The 22167-nt window shown below is 44.8% G+C and overlaps 1 long non-coding RNA gene across 1 annotated transcript; it reads left to right on the top strand.

The window, feature by feature from the left end:
• Nucleotides 1-6607: 6607 nt before the first annotated feature.
• LOC119087601 lies at nucleotides 6608-21635 on the top strand. Its single transcript, XR_005091069.1, has 4 exons — nucleotides 6608-9898; nucleotides 15202-15236; nucleotides 17609-17709; nucleotides 19643-21635. It is a non-coding gene; the product is annotated as an uncharacterized LOC119087601 (long non-coding RNA).
• Nucleotides 21636-22167: the final 532 nt, after the last annotated feature.

The raw sequence follows: 22167 nt of genomic DNA, 5'->3' as shown, positions 1-22167 counted from the left end.
AATAGACTCTTAGACACGAAGTTGCTTCACAATTTATTTGTTCTTCTTAATCACCATGTTCAGACAAAATGAAAAACAAAGGCGGAGGCAAGCAGGTTAAAATCCGGCGTTATTTGAACCCTAAACATCCGAAATCAAAGAGGCTGTGTTGAGGATTCACATGATAGCTGTTTAGAGATCGTTCCTCACTGGTCCTAAGGGGATAAGTATGTTCAGAGGGGCAGTGAGTGGGTTAGGTAGAGAATCACAGGTAGTCTGTATGGTCCCACTGGAATGTCCACGGCTTCCAGTTTTATGCCAGAATCTGCTAGAAACTGAGATGTTTCATGCTGAGGTTGGTACTGAATACCTTCCTTTAGAAAAAAAAAAAAGATTTATTTTTATGTGTATGAGTGTTTTGACTCCATGTATGTAAATGCACCGTGTGCATGCCTGCTGCCCATGGAGGCCAGAGGGTGCCAGAAGATCCCCTGAAATGGGAGTTATAGACGATTGTAAACTACCACGTGGGTGTCCCCAAGTCTTCTGCAAGAGCAGCAAGTGCTCTTAGCTCGAGGCAACTGTCTAACCCCTGGAGGTCCTCATTTATCTTGATCATCTGAGACTCCAGAAATGTACTTCTCTCTCTCCCTACTGTGACCAAGAGGAAAGTTGGGAAATAGGGTCAAGTGTCAGGACAGGCAAATTATAGCAAGTGATCCTCAAATCTCAGTGAGTTGACCTGGTACAACTGTACCGTTCTTCTCACAGTCCAGAGCGCACTTAGAAGAGGAGGTGTGTGACACGGGATCACAAAGCCATCTAGTAATTCTGGTACACAGGCTTCTTCCAAACTGGGACCTGTCATCCCCAAGGTTCCCTCCATTCAGCCAGTAGGACAGAAATCCTTCAGAAAATACTGCATAGAAAGCTTTATAATGACAGAGGAGTGAGGAGACTGGTAGCCGTTAGCATTTAGTCACAAAAATGTGGCCAGTGGTGCTCAACTTCTAGAGAGGTTCAGAAGGATGGGCTAGAGCTACATGCCCAACTCATACCAGTTTCTGCCACAGAGGATCCTTCAAGGCAAGCATATAGTCTTGTCCTATGTCACCAAAAGTGTACAAAGTAAGTGTGCTACCGTTTTTGATTCAGTCATGCCTAGATCTTTTCCACTTGGCTCTTAGTTATTTCAGGGGGGAAAAAAAATCTGTCCTTCAGCATCGGTATCTATCTCATGATCCCCATGAATCAGTTCACATAGGAACTTGCTTGTTTTTACATAGGCCTCTCTAGATTCTCTGGATACCTGGATGAAGACGATGTAGAGGTGTGGACTGTAAACTGCTCTTGAGCTTGCTCCTTGCCTGCCTTACCTGATGGTTCCCCGTGCTAACACTGACTTGGGCTCTGCATGAAGCCACGTAGATTATCTAGCAAAACTATCACATAAGACCTATGAAATTATAATTGTGTTATAAGCATTTAAAAAATTACTTTCATACCTGTGTTAGTCCATTGGGGCTGCCAACACAAAACACTGTAAGTTGAGTGGTTTGTACACAGCAGACATTTGTGTCTCACCATTTTGGAAGCAAGAAAACCAGAAGCTTTGGTATCTGCTGAAGACTGCTTTCTGGTTCATGATGAAACCTTCTCACTTGGCCCACATGTGGCCCAAGAGGTGAGAGAGTCCCTTTGGGGACATTTTTTTTCTATTATCAGCTTGATACAGTACAAATTCTTATCCTAATAGTGAAATGTTTCACTGAAGCTTGCCCAAAGCTTGAGTAAACCCAAAATTTATTATACTCCACAGTCATCCTAGGGTCCCTTTGGGGACATTCTTATGGGCTCTGGGCCTGTGAGCTAATCACTTCCTTGAGTCCCATTTCTAAATCATTTTAAGGATTAGATTTTGATGTATGAATTTAAGGGAGGCATAAACCTTCAGGCCATTGTGACGCCTCTTCAAAAAAATATTTTAACAGTGTTTGGAAGGCTCTGATAGGAAGTTTGTGAGTTTGAGGCTGGTCTGGACTCCAGAAGCCATACCTCGACTCAAAAAAGAAAAGCTTTTGTTTTTTAATCTATCAACATACTTTTTGTAGTTGTCATGGTTCCATTATCGTCTGCAACCTTTCTTCTGTGTCCCTCATTAACCAGTTTACAGAGGCTATTTCATAGTCCAGCCGTGGTAGAGACATCATTTCTCCCCATTCGCTCACATTGTGGCTTTAGCTCTCTCAAGTAATGTTGTTCATTTCTTGTACAATGACGTGGACTGTGAGCCGGCACGGACAGGGCGTGGTGCCCACCCACCAGGAGCTGCTTTTCCAGTGTTGGTGACTTTATGCTGGTTAGACTAGACTTTTCTTTTCTAATCAGGTTATACCTTTGTGTGACTCATGGGGTTAAGAGTACAGTCTTCCTGAATGCTTACGTTCATTGCTTTATGCATTTAGCCATTCCAAAATATTTATTGATTACCTTTTGTAGACAGTGTGTTAGGCACTGGAGACAGGACAAAGAATAGTAGGTATAAGGTCTTTGTCTCATGGAGCTTATTAGAAAAACATATTCTAAATAAATAATAATGCTAAATATTAACTATAATTGTTATGCTTATATGGAAAACTTATTTTCTTCCTAAACTTGAATAATATTGAATTATTTTTTTCTTTCAAGTGAGTCTGTTCCATAAAACTAGCTTTTTCCCTTAGAGTAATTATTCATTGCTTCTTCTAGTCATTTAAACCATTCATTCATTCATTCAATCAATCAATCAATATAAAACTACTTATCAAGGTCTTTGCTAAGTTTTCAGAATACAAACATGAAATGACACGATTTCCATCTTCGAGAGTCACAGTATGGATTTCCCTCCCGTACTGTTTTCTGGTTGCTGTACCAGGGTTTCCTGACTGAAGAGACTTAGGAAGGAAGGGTCTGTCTGACTGACAGTTCAAGGGTTCGTCCGTCATGGCGGAGGAGGAATGGTAGCAGAGGCTGAGGCAGCAGGTTGATCGCATCTGCAGTCAGGATGGCAATGGTGTGTTTGTGTTCTCCTGTCCAATTCTGCTGCTCCTTGGCACCGGCTGGTGCTGCTGCCCACATTTAGGACAGATCTCCCACTTTAGTTAAACCTTTCTGGAAACATCATCAGAGACATGTCCAGAAATTTGTCTCCTGGATAATTCTAAATTTAGTCAAGTTGAGAGTGAGGATTGATTACCACACATGTCCATAATGCTAGCACTTGGGTGGCAGAGGCAAGAGGATTGCAAGTTTGAAGCTACATAGTGAGTTCCAGACTAGCTTGGGCTACCTAGAGAACCTGATTTAAGAAAGGATGGAGGGAGGGGAAGAGGAAGGAAGGATGAAAGGGAGTCACAGCCTATCTGGTTAACTGACTGTCCTGCATGTCACACAGAATGGTGTGACCAATGTCATAATGGAGAAAGGTCCGCAGCATGGTGGGACTAGGAAAATGAGGGCCTCCACCTGTGCAAACAAGGAAATGTCTGAAGGAAGCAGCATGCACGTGGACCCGTGTTTGAGGGGAATGAGCCTTTCCTCAGGACACGAGGCAGGAACGGCTTGAGATGTGTTCTCCTCCCCACTTCCGAAGTATGACATGGAAAGGGAGGATGGAAAGGAGCCTAACCAAACGGTCAATTTCCCACACTCGACGAGGCCGGGAGGTCAGGTCTCACTAAAAGAGTGTGAGCAGAAATGGTGTGTTGCATCATGTTCTCACCAGGGTTGTCGTGAACTGGGAATGAAGAACTCGGAAGCTTTAAGGATAGCGCTATCCTTAAACGGAAGGAACCTGTAGGGACCGTTACAGAATGCAGAAACCGCCTTCTGTTTTGTTAATCCTGGTACATTACAGCTTGCTTGTTATAGCAGCGAGCTCTGCTATTATTAGTACAGGACATCCAAGCAGAGAGAGTCGTGTAAGCAAGCAGTTGGAAGTGTCTGACATGACACATGGCGCATGCTCAGTATTACACCACGGGCGTTCTGAGGAAGCAGAAACAGTGCAGTCGTGCCAGAGCCTAAAGTTGGTGGGTGATTGGAAGGAGCGAGGGTGGTATGGCAGGATAGATAGCTATGTCCTGATCACCAGGAACTCTGAACACCCTCCTGGAGAATGTATCTTCAATCAAGTGCGAGGGAAACCTCTGAGGAGTGTAAAAAGGAGAGTGGCATGGCTTTTGGAATGGTAGAATCTCTGTGAAACACTCTAGAACCTGCCTGCGTTTTCATCCAACAAAAGGTCCTGATCTGAAGACGAACAACAACAAGATTTTAGAACCAGGAAGCATCGTAGTCTGGTCAAGCCTCTTTAATAAATCAGGCCCGGAAGTACCTTTGCCAAGATCACCCAGCTAACCGCTTGCAGAGCTGGGCTGGAAGGAGAACTGCCTTGTCACCAGCCCTACACGTCGGTCGCTCCTCCCACGGTGCCACAGCGCTTGCTCCGAAGCAGTGGAGACCAGCTGCTGCGCCTGCGTGTTCGGTCCCCTAATGAAGACGTTAGGGATTTGGAGGCAGGGTATTTTCCATGGAAGGCCATCTTTTCTCTAAATTCCTCATCTGGCCTGAACCACTGTTTTGGAAAAGTGCCATTTTTCAACATCAGATTTCCCTGGGGGACAATCGGGGGTGTGCTTAGTGGCCTGCGGGGTGCCCTTGTACTTTCTGAGTTTTTGTCGGGAAGATGAGAGGAGAGTAGCAGTGGTTTGAGATCCTGTAAACACTGCCTGGTCCCTTGGCAGCTGGGTATCTGCTGGCTCACCGAAAAGGGCTGTGGTTCAGCTGGCCCGCTGACCACCTTTAGGGGTCAGAGTCAAACGTCTTCGCTCGTCTGTTTAAAAGGTCAGCCAGCTAAATGGTACTGTCATTGTCTCTCCATCAGCTCACTGCCTGGCTTTTACGTATGGTTAGATTAATCCATTATTTGTTTAAATTATTTTCAATCATATGCAGTAGGACACATACTTGTTTTCAATGGCAAGCCGGAGTTAAGGGACGCCAGCCTCAGAGAAAAATGACACGTGGTCTGATGTAAGTAGGACGGGCTGGCACTGAAGTGTTTTACAGCCAGAGCTCAGGCTGAGGAGCAAATTGAGGAAACAGAGGAACGGCATTGGTCAAAGCCTCAGACAGACAAGTGTGGTGTCTCACACAGAATCCCAGTACTCAGGAGGTGGAGGATCACCATGAGTTGGAGTCTAGCCTGAGCTACATTGTGAGTTCCAGGCCATCCTAGGCTACAGAGTAAGATTCTGTCTCAAAGGGGTGAAAATGTCTCTGAGATGTTAGGGGGAAATATAGTTCTTAAATGTTTAGTGTTTTCTAATCTATACTTTTTTTTTTTTTTTTTTTTCGAGACAGGGTTTCTCTGTGTAGCTTTGCGTCTTTCCTGGAACTCGCTTTGGAGACCAGGCTGGCCTTGAACTCACAGAGATCCGCCTGGCTCTGCCTCCCGAGTGCTGGGATTAAAGGCGTGCGCCACCACCGCCCGGCTCTAATCTATACTTTTATAACCATTGTCTTCTTGTCTTTCCCTGGCATTGTCTTTGTCTTCCTGGCTTGTTGCTCAGTTGAAAGCATGGTTGGTTGGTAATGAAGGTGTGGCATGATGAGGTATTAAGGAACATAGATAGGGTTGTTGTCTCGATCCCTGAGAAGTGCATCAGTGGCTCTTTAGCACTGAGAAGTTTTTCAAATTAGACAGATGCTTGCTACTCACTATGAGACCTTAGGCACATTTCTTAATTTATCTGAGCATTTGTTTCCTTATTTGTGATGGGGAAAATAACCCCTGTGGTTGTGAGGTGAGATGGTAATCTTGACTGGCAACTCTTGACTGGATTGAGAGATGCGCAAAAGATGAGAAAAGCAAGCCTCTGGGGATGTCGGTGAGGGAGTTTCCAGAGGCGGTTTAGATGAGGAGGGTGCCCACCAAATCTAATGGTTTCACCCACTGAGGCTTCCATTCTGAATGGATTATTAAGTGGTGGAACTATGGGAGGTGGAGCCTTGTTGGGAAAAGTAAGTTGCTGCGGGTATGCCTTTGAAGGTCCTAGCCGCCTTCTGTTGTCTGTCTGCTTCCTGGCTGTTACGAGGTGATCAGGTTTTCTTCTCCACCTGCTTCCTCTGTGATGTTCTGCCTCACCAGGCCCAGAAACAAGGGAATCAGTGGAGCATGAGCTGAGCCCTTTGAAACTGCAAGCGAACGCGCCATTCTTTGCTCAAGTGGTTTCTTGGGTGGTGTGTCACAGCGATGAGAATGCTCACACGAGAACATTAAATGCACCAGCACATGTAAAGTCCCTTCTCGGTGGGAACAGAGTAGGCCCCTAAGTCGTTTCCTTCTTGAGATACTGAGAAGATCTCATTTATACCATTTCTGTCCCTGAACTCCAAAGAGTGAACAGATGAAGACCAAAACTTCTTTCTTAGTCAGTTCCAGTTGTGATAAGGACATGTCAAAGACCAGGTGTGTAGCTGGGTGGCAGTGGCGAATGTCTTTAAACCCAGTACTTGGGAGGCAGAGCCAGGCGGATCTCTGTGAGTTTGAGGCCAGTCTGGTCTTACAGAGTGAGATCCAGGAAAGGCTCCAAAACTACACGGAAAAACCCTGTCTTGAAAAACAAAAACAAATAAATAAATAAAAGGCCAGGTGTGTAATAATTACATTCTTGTTTCTCAAAATTGCAACCACTAGAAGTTCAAATCAGGGTACGAGCACATTGGGGTCTGGTGAGGGTCCATCCAGAACCTTCCAGAACACTAAGTGCTGGCTTCCCATGATACCTTTTCATGGAATGAAAGAGTAAGAAAGTTTCCTACAGAGCCTTTTTTTTTCCTTCAGGGCACAAACCCCACTCATGAGGGCTCTACTCTCACAACGTAACCAGTCTCCTAATACTGTCTGCGGTGGTGTGAATGAGAATGTTTCCTACAGGCTCACATATTTGAACACTTGGCACCAAGTTGGTGCTGCTGTTCGGAGAGGTTACAGAGCTTTTAGGAGGTGGAAGAAGTATATCATTGTGGGTAGACGTTGGGGTTTAGAGCCTTACCCCTTTTCCTGTTCTCTCCCCTTCTTTCCTGTGTGTGGATAAGACGTGATGAGCCAGCTTCCTGCTCCATGCCATGCCTTCCCAACCATAGTGCGCTCTTTCTCCCTCTGGAACCAAAAGCCCAAAGGAACTCTTCCTTAAGTTGCTTTTGGTCTTGATATTTTATCACAGCAACAAAAAGTAACTGGCAGTCTATCCCTTGGCTGGGGGAAATACGGGTGGTGTGAGAGTAGCATATCCACCCATAGGTTCAGGAGGGAGGCGCTATCCAGCTCACACCAACCTTGATGATGGATAGAGGTGAACCGTGAGATCTAATAGGAATGCCGTGTTTCACCGCCAGGTAGACAAGCTCCATCACAAGTAACATTTGATCAAGAAAGGCTTGTGCAAGCTGAGGTTGGAAGCTGGGTTAGGAAGAGGATTGTGCTTTGGCGAAGAGCTAGGTGATAGTCTTCCTGCGATAGTCTTACTGTGTGTTCTTCATCATGGCATCAGTCTGATGAGCCAGGAGAGTCACACCACAGAGAAGAAAACTCCCGAAGCATTTCTCCCAGGATTTTCCTCCCCTGTGCCCTTTGTTTCCTGCTTATGACTTTGCAGTCACTCTGCTCATGAAAACCAGAGGTGCCAGGGCAGCTTTGGGGTACAAAAGGGTTGGGAGCAAGGTTTTGTTGGTCATTGGTTAAGAAAAGCATAGACAACTTGAATCTGGAAAGCCAGAAGTTCAGAAGCAGAGCTCAGAGGTCTGAAGGGAGGAGGAACTGTCGTCAGAGACCTATTCCAAATAGGAGTTGGAATTCCCAGTCGTGGAAGCAGGGGGACGGGGCCCACAGGTTTCAGATGGCTTTGGAGCTGACTTAGGAGATCTGGAGCCTGTATCTCTTGGAGATGGCTCTCATTGTGGCACTGGGTTCTATTACACCTGCTCCAGCTTCCAATCTTTAAAACATAAGCCTATTTTGTGATCATAAAGCTCACACATGCTCAACATGAAAAATTCAGAAAGGCAGAGGAATATAAAGATGAAATGACCTGTAATCTCACCGCACAGGAAAGCTAATGTTAGCATTGACTGCGATTCTAGTCAGCCTTCCTCCTATGTATATGATTACATACATAAGGTGATTCTGTCTATACGGTTTAATTTTGCATGCTGATTTTTTTTACTTAAATGATAATATAATCATTTCCCCATGTTATTAAGAGTTCTCTGTAATTAAGCATCATTTAAAATGACATTTTCCCCTGGTTTTAAGCACATCTGGACCAATTTCTACCAATTAATGAAAATCCCTAGAGAGACCTTTTTTGGGGCTGGTGAATAGGGTATTCCCAAAGGTGAGGGTTTCTCAGGGGCCTGTGAATGATAACCACTGTGAAGGACTTCCTCTCACAAAGATTTCCCATATTACCAACCACTGATACCAGGGAGGATCAGAGGATGACAACCAGCACCTTTACTGTGAAAAGCAAAAATAGCCTAAGCCTGTGCATGTGTGAAGCCTGGGTTTACCTCCAGCACTGGGGGAAGAATGATATGCCTTTCCTGTCTACACATCACTGTTTGATACTTGAAAGAACCACTGTGGTAGTCCAGAGGGCTGCCAAAGCAAAACTCCACAGACTGGGTAGTTTAAATAACAGCAATTCTTCATGGTTCTAGAAGCTGCCAGTACAAGACCAATGTGTCAGCAAGTTTGGTTTCTGATTGAGTTTTTTCCTTAGGCTGTGCACAGCTACCTTCTTGCTGAATCTCCACTTGGTCTCTCCTGATTTGTTTATTTAGGGGTGCTGGGAGTCTGACCCGGGTCCCTGAACAGGTAAGTCAAGTGCTTTACCATCAAGCTCAGCCCTGGTCCTGAATATCCTCGTGTTGGGTGAGACCCCACCCTAAGGCCTTCATTTTAACTACACTATCTCTTGAAAGCCCTTCTCTGTAAATACTGTTGTTTTCTGAGACACTGGGGGTTAGGACTTCCACATGCATTAGCTTGGGGGTACATAAGTCAACCCTTAACTACAGTTTTTCAGTGAAATAGGAGTACTTAGGGGCTCTAGGTTTGAGGAACCCCAGCCATGATAGCTGCTGGTAAACAAACACTCACCTCCCAGCAAACAATGCCATCAGCACTGACAGTCAGCGCTGTCAGGAATCTGCACTTTCCTGGCATCCAACAAGTCACCAGCTGCGCAGGCACCGATTGCCTGAAAGACAGGAGGCCTCAGTCCTCGGGGAAATTCATGAAATCAAATTGCTCTGGGACTGTGGCCCAAGAGGGCAAGGAAGGATCTGCCGAGGTCTGAGGGAAGAGTCCTCTAAAGACGTTGTCTTGAAAGCCAGGCTGCTCAAAGGGTGCCTTTATTGCATTTTTGTGTGTATTTTTCTGTATCTAGACTCTAGTGCTCAGCATCTTTTTATATGTGGTCATTTATTATGGAGAATTTTCAGTTGCATCTCAAAGGTACTTTTTTTTTTTTGCTCCCTATCCAAAAGGACATTCTGAAATTTAAAAGTGAGGCCCTTTCAGGCATTCACCCCCACTCCACCAAATTCTAAGATTTTTGAAGACAACTCTAGTAGGTTGTATTCCCTTTTTCGAAATAGTCCAAGCTTCTTACCCACATACCCCGCAGTCCCAGCCTATGGAAGGAATGCAGGTGGTAGATGGAAGCGAGCTGCATCCATGTGGGGCAGTTTCGTTCACCCTCTTTCTTTTCCCTCTCCATGCTTTAGATCACATCTGCTTCCTCAGTGCTGGCCTCAGACTGAAGACAACGGGGGCAGCGCCACCGCAGCAGACTTCTGATGGACAAGAGGCGTGAGTGACTCGTCAGCTGTTATTGTAAGCTGCGGAGGTTTTCAGGGTCACTTGCTTCTGGAGCATAACCATAATTTTCCTGATGGGTTTGCCACTCCAACCTATCATTCTCCCACAAAAGTCAGTAAAAGATGGCTTTCTGAGACTCTGCCTGACTTTTAATGAGAGCGACTGCGAAGGTACAAGCCTCAGTGTGGGTGCTGACCGGTAGGTAAAGTCACTTGCCATCTGCGTGACCTGCTTCCACACACCACCGCACCCCTCACCTGATTCACAGTCCTGCTTCACTGCCTTCATACCCCGGCTCTTTGAAGCCAACTAGGAAGGTCAAACATCAAGCGGCCATTGTATTGGTACTGAATGGGCATTCACTAAGTTCTTGTGAACTACTGAACATGTGGGGGGGGGGTTATTACATTATTATCAATAATAGATCTGCCTGTTCTTTCTTTCACTTGAGGAGCATTGTTATTTAGTATTCTTCTCTCTCTTTTACCTTAATTGCTTTCTTTATAACCGAGGTACTCCCAATAATAATTACAGCTATTGGTCTGGGATATAACTCAATGGTAGAGAATATTTTTAGGTACATTGTACCATACACTCAATTTCCAGACCCCCAAGCTCCCTAAAAGAAAGGAAAATGTAATAACTATAGCTATTATTTATTGACTTCATTTAAAGAAAACCCAAATCTTAGGGGCCTAGACTGCAAAGCTTGTCCACCCTCTAAGAATGGGACCCAATCATTCATTTTCCAGTGAAAATCGCTCATTTCAGGTGACTGTTATTATCATGTGGACCGTCTTAATCATAGGTGAATGGTGGTGCTGGAGATCGTGACAATAGTGACTATTCACGTTTATTGAATGTCCGTAATAAGCTGAGTCTTTGCACGCACTGTTACCAGGGCTGAGTGCGAGTATTCTTATGCTGTTTTGTCACTAGAAAATGAAGATTTAGAGATTAAGGAAGCTTGGTGATTAGCCACCCTCCGTGCATGCTCCACACAGCAAACATTACTGAGTGCTTACGGCGTGCAAGTGGCGGCGATAACTGACTCAGGGAAGGTCCCCGTGCTCAGGGAGCTTATTCTCCGGGGAGAGAGGCAAACAAGGCACCAGTAAACGAAAAGACAAGATGCTTTCAGGTAGCAACTAAAGCTCCAAGGAAAAGAAGACGGGGTTACTGACCACCACAGAGTCACTTTTCTGTTGCTGCAGAAACCCACCATGACCAGGGCATCTTAGAAAAGAAAGCATTTAATTGGTCTTTATGGTTTCCAAGGATTGGAGTCCATAATGGTGCAACAAAGGCTTGGCAGCAGGTAGAGCTAGCTCAGAGCTCACATCTTGGCCTGCAAGCAGGAGGCAGAGAGCACACTGGGAATGGCACTAGTTTTTGAAACCTCAAAGCCTACCCCCAGCGACGTACTTCCTACTCCTCCCCAAACAGCCACCAACTCAGAAGCAAATATTCAAGTACCCAAGATTTATGGGGGACATCTCATTTAAGCCACCACAATAATGGTAAACAGGAATGCGGACAATCACCCAATGGGTGAAGAAGGAGGAAGGAGACCTAAATAGTGAGAAGCTGACTGTAATGGTTTGAATGAGAATGTCCCTAGAGGCTCAGCTATTTGAATACTTGGTCCCCTAAGCTGGCGGCACTGCTAGGGTAGGTTTAGGGGGTGTGGTCTTGCTGGAGGAAGTATGTCCCTGGGTGTGTATGGGGTGTGTGTGTGAGATTTCAAAGCCACACGCCATTCCCAGGTTGTGCCCCTTGCTTCCTGCTTATAGTTGAAGACAGGAGCTCTCAACTGTTCCTGCATCCATGATTCCCTCATTGGATTCGTATCACTTTGGAACTGCAAACCCCAGGAAACTGTCTTCTATAAGTTACCTTGGTCATAGTGTTTTATCATAGCATTAGAAAAGTAGCTAATACAGGACAAATACTTAGTGAAAAAGCAAATGCCAAGGTCCCAAGGCAAAGGAACTTGATATAGTCAGCAACAGTAACTGAGCTAGAATGCATATCTGGGTTATCTGGTTCTTACTTCTTTTATAACTATTGAGGTACTATTTTACATACTGTAAAAGCTACCTATTTAAATATATAGCTCATTGTTTTAGAAGTATGTCAGCTGGTACGTCCATCTCAACTATCCAGTTCAAGAACATTTCTGGTACCCCTTAAGAAGCCTGTAGCCACAGATGTCAGACCTCATTCCTAATCCTACTCTCGGGGAACCATTAACCCACCGTCTGCCTCTCAGGATTTGCACATCGTGAATCTATTACATGAATGGATCCTAATGTATGCTCTTTTGTGACCAGTTTCTTTCATTTAGCATAGTATTTTCATGGTTTCCCCCATATTGTAGCACTTACCAGTATGTATGTCTGTTTTCACATGTTATAACAGATTTTGTTTATCTGTTCTTCAGTTTATAAACATGAGTCGCCTTTACTTTTTGTTCATTATACATAATGCTGTTATGAACACTTATGCACAAGTATTTGTACATATTACAAACATACACACTTTCATTTCTCTTGGTATAGTTATGTCTAGGAAAGAATTGCCCAGTAGCTGTGTAGTTCAGCATTTTGGGGAACTGTCATAGGTTTTCAAAGTGACCATGTCATTCTACGTACTCAGTAGCATTATATGAAGGTTTCAGTTTCTTTACATTCTCACTAACCGTGGGCATTCTTGTGGGTGTGAAGATTGTGTCTGGGGTTTTGACTTGTGTTTTACTAATGACTAATGGTGCTAACCATCTGTCTGCATGCATGGGGGTCATTTGTATCTATTTTTTTCTGATAAATGTTTATTCAGATTTCTTGCTGATATTTTCATTCCCCCCCACCCCACCCCCGGCAAGGTTTCTCTATATACCAGACCAGGCTGGCCTTGAACTCACAGAGATCTGCCTGCCTCTGCCTCCCAAGTGCTGGGATTAAAGGCATTTGCCACCACTGCCTGGCTCATTGGGTTATTTTTTTTATAATAGAGTTTTGATAGGTTTTATGTACTCTGGATATAAGGTCCTTGTCAGATGCCTGCAAGGCTTATCTTTCCTTCTGTAATTTGCCCTTTTCTTTTCTTTTTTGGTTTTTCGAGACAGGGTTTCTCTGTGTAGCTTTGGAGCCTGTCCTGGAACTCACTCTGTAGACTAGGCTGGCCTTTAACTCACAGAGATCCTCCTGCCTCTGCCTCCCGAGTGCTGGGATTAAAGCATGTGCCACCATGCCTGGCCCCGCCCTTTTATTTTCTTGATGGTGTCCTTTGAGACACAAAAGTTTTTTAAAATTATCTCTGTGTAGCTTTGCTCCTTATGACTATGGTAGCTGGGAATCAGAGATCCATGGTCGCACCACATGGAAAGGTGCGACAGAGGACAAAATAAAACGTATTATATTGGGAATTCGGACACTAGTCGAGACTTTGGTTAGTTCTCTTTGTCCACTGTGCATTGGTTCTGCGGATAACGAAGTGAGGTTGTTAGGCTTACACACCAAGTCTGTGTGTTTTTGCTCCCCTGAGCTATCTCACTGGCCCATGAAATAGAACATTTTTTACTTTTAAAATCCATTAGTCTATTTTAGCCGGGCGGTGGTGGCGCACGCCTTTAATCCCAGCACTTGGGAGGCAGAGCCAGGCGGATCTCTGTGAGTTTGAGGCCAGCCTGGTCTACCAAGTGAGTTCCAGGACAGGCTCAAAGCTACGCAGAGAAACCCTGTCTCGAAAAAACAAAACAAAACAAAACAAACAAACAAACAAACAAACAGAAAAACACAAAAAGGAGAAAGAAAGAAAAGAAAAAAATAGAAAGAAAAAATGTATAGTTTAAATTCTTACATTTAGGTCAATGATTCAGTGTGAATTAGTAATTTATTAATTTTTAATTAGAGTACAAAATAATGAGTTTCACTGTGACATTTTCACACATGCATACTGTACTCTGCATAGTATGTGGGGGGGGAGTATAGTTCGAGAGCCCCGCTTTACTCTTTTGCATGTAGATAATTAGCTGTCCCAGCACCATTTTTTGGAAAAATAGTTTTAGCTGAGCCCACACCACAAATCCTATAATCCTGGCTAGTTGTGAGGCTGTGGCAGGAGAATTGCAAGGTCAAGACCAGCCCGGGATACAGAGCTCACAGCCAGCATGGATAATTTATTAAGACCTTGTGTCTAAATAGACAGAGCTGAGGAACAAGGGAACAGCTCAGTGCTACAGTGGTTACCTGGCATAATGAGGTTCAGGCCCCAGTGCCAAAGCCAAACAAACAAGCAAAGCCCAACAAATTTCCCCTAGTAAGTTGTTTTGGCACCTTGTCTAAAATTGACCGTTGGTTTATTATTATTATTATTATTATTATTATTATTATTATGTTGTTTATTCGATCATCATTTTGTTTCTATAGTATCTTATGTAGACGTGTTTTGAAACTGGGAAATACTCATCTTCCATCTCTGTTCTTTTTCAAGGTTATTGTGCCTATTCTGAGCTATACTTCCATATGACTTTTATAACCAGCTTGTCAGTTTCTGTGAAAGAAAAGATGTTGAAATTTTTGATAGGAGTTGCAGCGGATGTCATTGCTAGCTTATAACAATACAATTGATTTTGCACATTTATTTCGTATCTTTACCATATTTCTGAACTTGATGTACTCTTCATGATGATTCATTGCTGCTTACTCACTGAGGCACTGTGTTAGACACTATAGAAAATACAAAGATGGTCTAAGGTGCTTATAGCACAGGTTAAACTTACTGGGTTCAACAGTAGCCATGTTAGGAACAAACAGGAAGTGCATAATTGCCAAATGAGGATTACAGAAAGTTAGAACTAGGAAAAGACAGTTCAAGGCAGGAGAATCCTGGAAGAGACTGAGTAGGAAGGATTTGAGGGAGGGTTCAAGACTTGCTGTGCCCTCCTTCTTTTCTCTCTGCCTCCCTTTCTCCTTTCTTTTTTTTTTTTTTTGCTTTATTTTCTCCTGCCCAGTTTCTTTGAAAACACTGATAGAACCAAACCAGAGATGGCTGCCATTCCTTAAACCTGGCTGATCATCAGAATTTCTTGGAAAGCCTTTTAAAATATAGATTCCAGTCTCCCCGACACAGAGCTGCTGTGTCATGCTCTCAGATAATGGGGCACGGACAACTGCATTAATATTTTTATCTGATTTTCTGCCAACGTTGGGAATTTCTGGGTATGGTTATAATTATATCCACATGCGGTCCAGCATCTTTCCTCATCCCACTGTACCTCTGATTCTTTTTAGGACACTCAAGTCCAGAAGGTCACAAGGGCACCTGGGTAAGTGAGCCTGTATGGCTTCCCCACTAACGAAAGTCACATAGACACACACGTTTCTAAGAGGGTTCCTTAGTGTCTGTGTTGATGGAGATGATTCGATATCTAAAACAAACATTCAGCCAGGCGGTGGTGGCACACGCCTTTAATCCCAGCACTGGGAGGCAGAGACTGGCAGGTCTTTGTGAGTTCGAGGCCAGCCTGGGCTACAGAGGGAGTTCCAGGACAGGCTCCAAAGCTACGCAGAGAAACCATGTCTCAAAAACAAACAAAAAACAAACAAAACCAAACATTCATCTCTTATAAGTAAGAATTCTAAGGACCTCATCAGAACCTTTTGTTGTACTGGCTATGATCCTCAGAATCACTTGTAGAGTATATATCCACTATCCAGGAATCTTTTTGAAATTTTATTTCTTTATTTATTAGACAGGGATTATCATGTAACTCTGGCTGGTCTGGAGCTCACTATGTAGACCAGACTGGCCTTTAACTCACAGAGATCCATTTAACTCTGCCTTCTAAGTGCTAGGATGAAAGGTGTGTGCCACAACTCCATAACTACACACACACACACACACACACACACACACACACACACACACACACGTCTATATATCCATATCTGTATATATATTGTTTTGTTTTTGTTTTTCTAGACAGGGTTTCTTTTTTTGGTTTGTTTGTTTTTTGTTTTTTGTTTTTTTTTTTTTCCGAGACAGGGTTTCTCTGTGTAGTTTTGGTTCCTGTCCTGGATCTTGCTCTGTAGACCAGGCTGGCCTCAAACTCAGAGATGCTCCTGGCTCTGCCTCCCGAGTGCTGGGATTAAAGGCGTGCGCCACCACCGCCTGGCCCAGGGTTTCTTTTTGCATCCCTGGCTGTCCTGTAGACCAGGTTTGGCCTTGAATTCAGAGATCTACCTGCCTTTGCCTCCCTAGTGCCCTTTTCATATTTTTAAATGAAGAAAGTATCTGGTTTTCAAAGTCCTTTGCATTTCAACTTTCCCTAGAAGCAACCAGTTTCTTAAAGATGCTTTAAACTACACAGAATACTAGTTTGGAGTGTCAAGCATGTATGTAAGTAGCATACATATTTTCCTACAGCCTTTTTCTCACCATCATTACTTTGAGATTTATGTATATGACACTAATAGAACTAATCTGTTCTTTATAACACGGTAATTTTATACTATGGAGCATTGAAAGACTATTACCCTGTTGCATAATTACTTTAGACTCTAGTCTCCTGTAAGTAGAAATTCATCAGGTCAATAGTTTTGTTGTTGGTTTGTCTTGGTTGTTTTTTTTTTTTTTTTTTTTTTTTTTTTGATTTTTGGGTTTTCATGTCGCCTGAGACACATGTAGGAATTTGGAGTATAAATTGGGGTGGACATTGCTAGGAAATGGATATGCACTTTTGACTTTACCAGATTGCTTTCGAGGTTACTCTGCACAATAGCTGAACCAATTTTTTTTTTTCTCATCAATGATTTACGAGAATGTCTCTTGCTCCACATTGAGAACCAATACCAGTAAGTTTTTAAAGTCAATATCATGCTGGAGAGATGGCTCAGTGGGCATAGGTGCTTGCTGCCAAGCCTAACAGCCTGAGTTTGATGCCCCAGACACACATAGCGAGAAGAGAGGACCGACTTCTTCCAGTTGTCCTCTGACCTCTACACTTGTGCTGTGGCCCCCACACACTAAATAAATTAATACATGCAAAATGTTTTTAAAGTATTAGGAAGTAAGCATCTACCTGGGCCTTACTCTCGGGTTCCAGTAGGGTAGTTTAAGAAGATGGCTGGGAATAGGCTTCGGATGATTTTGAAGGCCTGAAGTCCTGTCTGCTCTGAACAGGCATCTGTACAGCCATCTGACACATTGACACATGAGTGTCAGTGACTTTTACGCCACTGTGACAGTAACATACCTGATGGCATCAGCTTAGGGGAGGAGAGTTTTATGTTGGTTCCTGGTTTCAGCAACATGGTCTACTATGGAGACCATGGCCTTGCGGTTGGCTGGTCTTTTTGAAGATTATTCACCTTGTGGCTGACCAGGAAGCAGTGAACTCAATAGAAAAGGGAGCTAGGCTGTAACCTTCAAAACCCCACCCTGAATGACTCACCTCTGCAGTCACAGTTCGACAATCCCACAGAACAGCGCCACCAGCTGGCACTCAGTGTTAACACATGAACCACGAGAGCCGGTTCACATGGAAACTGTCATAGTGAGACTTCTCTGTGTTTGGTTAGACGCGTCCATGTTGGCTGTGCTTGGATCATCTAAGAAAGAAAGTGTGCCCAACAAACCTTGCAGATCTATTTGTCTTTGTTTCTCCCTTTTCAGTTGTATTTTTTCAATTTGAGACAGGTGGTGTGGAGATTGCAATCCTCCTGCCTCGGCGGTTCAAGAGCTAGAATGATGGTTGTGCAGCACCAGGCCCGGCACTGCAGATGCATTTGAACAAGACGGTAGGATGTGATTTACCAGTCCACTGGGCGGCACTTACAGCCCTACCTCTGCCAGCTACGCTGATAGGAGGTGGTCCCTTTCTGGAAGCTCTAGATACGCGTCAATGCCTAGGGCAGGGTGCATGTCAGAGATGCCTGCCAGCCCGCTGGGTGATGTCACTGTGTGGCTTTTTCAAAGCCCTGAGGAATCTGAGAGGCAAGTGAGAGGAATGATGCATGAAAACAAAAGGCAGTGGAAAGAGTGACCAGCCAGCAGGCTCCGGCAGGCTAGAACGCTCTGTCCTTGTTATTACTGCTTCATGAAAATGCCGCCGGCCTTCTGGCAGGGTCTGCAAGGTAGAGGCTTCCTGGGAAAAACAAGGAAGAGGGATGCAGAGTGGGAGGCTTGGATGCTGTTTCCCACCTCCCTGCTTGCCCGTGGGTGTACCACGGGGAGAACGGGGACCCCTGTGCCCTTCGGTAGGTGTCTGCCGGCCTTTCCTCTGTCCTGGCTGCTTTCCCGAGAGGTTTTTTTCCTCCCACTCAGAAGCAGCAAGCTCTGGTCTCAGAGGCCTAGCAGGGCTTGTCTGGGAGGGAGGCTGGGTGGTGCCTGCTCTCCTAGAGGGATCTGAAGGTCAGCAAAGGGAGGAAGTAGGGCCCTCATTCCTGGTCCGGGCATGCTTGTCACAAAGCGCTATCTGTGGTTGGGGTGTCATTCCCTCCTGCTTTCTTCTGAGCTCAGAGGACCTGTGGCAACATTCTAGGGCAGCCGCCTCGGTTCAGTTTTCAGAAAAAGGGAAGGGAAGAGTGTCCATTTCTACTCCTTGGGTGAATTCTGGACTCACCAGAAGTCAACCTCCACAACCCCTCCTCAGAGTCTCCTTTCTTTGTCCTATAAAATACCTGGTTTCAAAGAAGGGACTTAGCCCACATTCTCTTTTTGTTTTAAAAAGTGGTTATGAGGACAATGAATAAAAATAGGCCTTTGCGGATACAATAGGACTGAACAGGGTGTGGTTTGCTTGGCAACGGCACAGGCAGTTGTTTCTTTTGGTCTTGGAATGCTACAGACTTGGCCTCTGCCTGATGAGATCCTAAATAACCAGCTTCAAAGGGGCTCCTCGGGAGTGAGACTCCCGTCTCTAGAGTTAATCATTCCCTTCTTTCTGATCCCCTTGCATTTCGCTCTTATGAAAAGCATTCATTAGGCTGGTGTGTGTGTGTGTGTGTGTGTGTGTGTGTGTGTGTGTGTGTGTGTGTGTGTGTGTGAAGGGCTTGCTGCACGAGTGTGAGGACCTGAGTTTGAATCTCCAGCGACCCACATATAAAGTTGCCCTGATGGTGTGCACTTATAATCCCAGCACTGTAGAAGCAGAGACAGAAAGATCCCTGGGACTTGCCAGTCTAGCTCTGGGACCAGTGAGACTCTCTCTCTCTCTCTCTCTCTCTCTCTCTCTCTCTCTCTCTCTCTCTCTCTCTCTCTCACACACACACACACACACACACACACACACACAAGCATTCATCATATTTTGTGATAATTGCTTCCTTGCCATTGTGCCTTATTGCATTTCCTCAGCATCTATAGACTGTATTTTGGCATCACAGTTCTTTAATAAATGTTTATTATATGAGTCATAGTTCCTTGGTGCTTGTCTTTCAGTCTCAGGTTTTTCTTTTTGTTTGCTTGCTTATTTGCTGATTTTTTTTTCAGTGCCCAGGGGCAGGTAGAATGCCCAGGGCCTCAAACACACGGGGCGCACACTCTACCGTCATGCTGTACCCCCAGCCTGCTTCTGTTTTTAATCCCTGGCCTCTTCTTCCTTGGGGTGAACCACTGGCAGTTTTGGTTCAGTGTGGAATAGAGGGCTCACTCAAATGAAATGTAATTTTTTTTTTCCTGAGGAATTGTTCTAGTAGGAATAGTGTTTCAGATCTATCATTTCTGTTACAGGTACAGGAATTGTTTTCAGGAAACACAGCCATCATCACCTCCGAGAGGCAAGTTAGCGGTTGTTATTTTCCATTTACGGATGGGCAAATGGAAGCCTTCTTTCTCATTTACCAATTACTCCGCTCAAAGAAATGTCTGAGGAGTTTTATGGGCTCCCAAGGTATGAAAGACGGGTTCTCACTCTGAAGAAGGTCGTACTCCTCCTATGAATGAAGAGACGTTTGCACGTGCACGCAACCGTGATTCGGGGGCCTAGGATGTGAAGTGCGCGCGGGAAGGGTCCTAGCAGATATTCCAAATGGACTATGAAAGGTGAAAGAGCGTTGTCCGGCCCCCAGGATTGCGGGTGTCGGCGTGCCATTTGAGATGAAGAGAGTCTGTGCTGTTTGTTGTTCGTCTGGCCTCTGTCAGTTTCTTGCGACTGCTGTAACAGATTAGAACAAACTGGTTGACTTACAGCAACAGAACTGGATTTGCTCACAGTTCTGGAGGCCCCAGGTCTGACATGAAGATTCGGGCAGGGTCAGCACCTCTTGAGGCTTGAGCGGAGGGGAGATAATCTGTCCCTGGCTTCTCCCAGTTACTGATAGCCTCAGGCTTCCTTTGGCTCCTGGCCACTCCAGTCCAAGCTGTTTCTGTGGTCACATGGCCTCCTTGTCTACTGTGGTACAAGTCCCCTGCTACTACTCCCTTGTAAGAATGTGTGTGGCTGCACTGAGGACCCACCCAGAAATGTGGGATGAGCCTCTTCTCTCATGACCCTCAATTGCAGTCTTATCTTTTGTCACAGGATGTAGTAAGTACCCTTGGGTTCTGGAGATAGGCAGCGGACATTTATGGGGGAGAGGGGGAAGGAAGCCACCATACTGTTCTCTGCCCTGGGCTGTATTAGATAACCTGTTATTCCCATGCTATACCACCTGGCTTCCATTGCCCTCTGGCTAACCCTTGCCCTCCAGCGGGAGATATTAGGAAGGATCCGAGAGTAGGAGGAAGACCCTGAGGTTTCTCTCTTCTTTCTTTAGCAGGATGCTTGTGACGCTCCGGGAAAATCATGTTCTCCACAGTTCCTGTTCTTCCAGGCTTCCATTCCCCCTCCTCTGCAGCCCTGGCTTCTTCCACTGCTAACCTGTGAGTGCCTACCTAACACCCTAACCACCCATCGCTCTGCCTCCTGTCATGTGAAAATGTCCCAGCCACCTTATTTTCAAAGTCTCAGTTGACAGTGTCTTCAGGTTCCTGCCATGATCTGGGTTGATAGAAATCTCAAGAGGTGACATTTTCATTTCTAGAACAGAGCTAAACTCAGGGTACCACGAGCTAAGTTGAGGCAATGGCCAGTGGGCACTGGATCTGGCATACAGCTCAGCTGTCCCTGTGGGCCCTCCGGTAGTGAAGTGCTGTTCCTCTACCCTACTAATGTCTTGCTGTCGTGCCTCATACCTCTGGTGGCCTTGCTTCGTGGTACTTTCTATTATCTTTTTTCTGCCTCTCCGCCTCTGTTACCCAATGGTGTCTGCTGCCCCCGACCGTGGCCATCCTCTTCCGTGTGTGTACTGTTTAGGTTCTGCCACAACAACAGCTGACTCCCTCGGGTGCATCTCATACCCTGTTCCTTAAAGGGGGCCAACTGGCTTGATCGACAACAGTTTACAGAAGACCTGCAGTGCCAGGCTTCTGCTGTTGTTACGGAGCCACCAGAGAGTGGTTTTGGGAGGATCTCTGGGCATCGTTTTCCCAACAAGGAGAGTTACGAAAGGTTTTTGAACATGGTGGAGCAAGATAGAATTAGTCTTAGGACTACTCACAGTTATTGTGAAAACAAAGATAAATTAAAAAGCAACTCTAATAGTCTAAATGAGAATAATGGGGACCCAAGCCTGGGCAAGGGGAAGGCTCCTGTAAGACACCCAGGAAAGGAGGGATGCAAGAGCGAGGCCAGTTTGAGTTCCTGGCTTTGAATTTTTCATTTCTTTTTCTTTTTTCTTCTCATTATTTATTTGTTTGTTTATTTATTTATTTATTTATTATTTGTTTGTTTGTTTATTATTTATTTATTTATTTTAGCACCGAGGACTCTTTCAATAGTTTTCCTTTCTTTTCAAACAAACTGCGCATCTTTATGGGAAATACGCAAATATCACTAGGTGTACTGTACTGATAATGGCAGTATGATTTTTAAAGATTTGTTTTTATCTGTGTGTGTGTGTGTGTGTGTGTGTGTGTGTGTGTGTGTGTGTGTGTGTGAAGGACATTATTATCACCTATTACATTTGGGAACACACTCAAGAGAATACAAGAAGCAGTGGTCCTACGAAGAGAAAGGACGTGAACTTGAGTATTTTATTTAGTTCCAGCTTCCTAGACAAACAACTCAAACTAAACACAATGCCAATGTTTTATTTAGGAGATGCAATCCCGGGGCAGTGAGTGTGAGAGGAAAGAGGGAGCAAGATGACGGGTGTTCTGCCAGAGGCGCTTGAGCAATCCACACAAAACCTGGCTTTGCAGAATATTACTGTGCT

Source organism: Peromyscus leucopus, chromosome 3, assembly GCF_004664715.2.
Source record: "Peromyscus leucopus breed LL Stock chromosome 3, UCI_PerLeu_2.1, whole genome shotgun sequence".
In the NCBI taxonomy this organism is placed as follows: domain Eukaryota; kingdom Metazoa; phylum Chordata; class Mammalia; order Rodentia; family Cricetidae; genus Peromyscus; species Peromyscus leucopus.
This window is presented reverse-complemented; position numbering and strand designations above follow the sequence as displayed.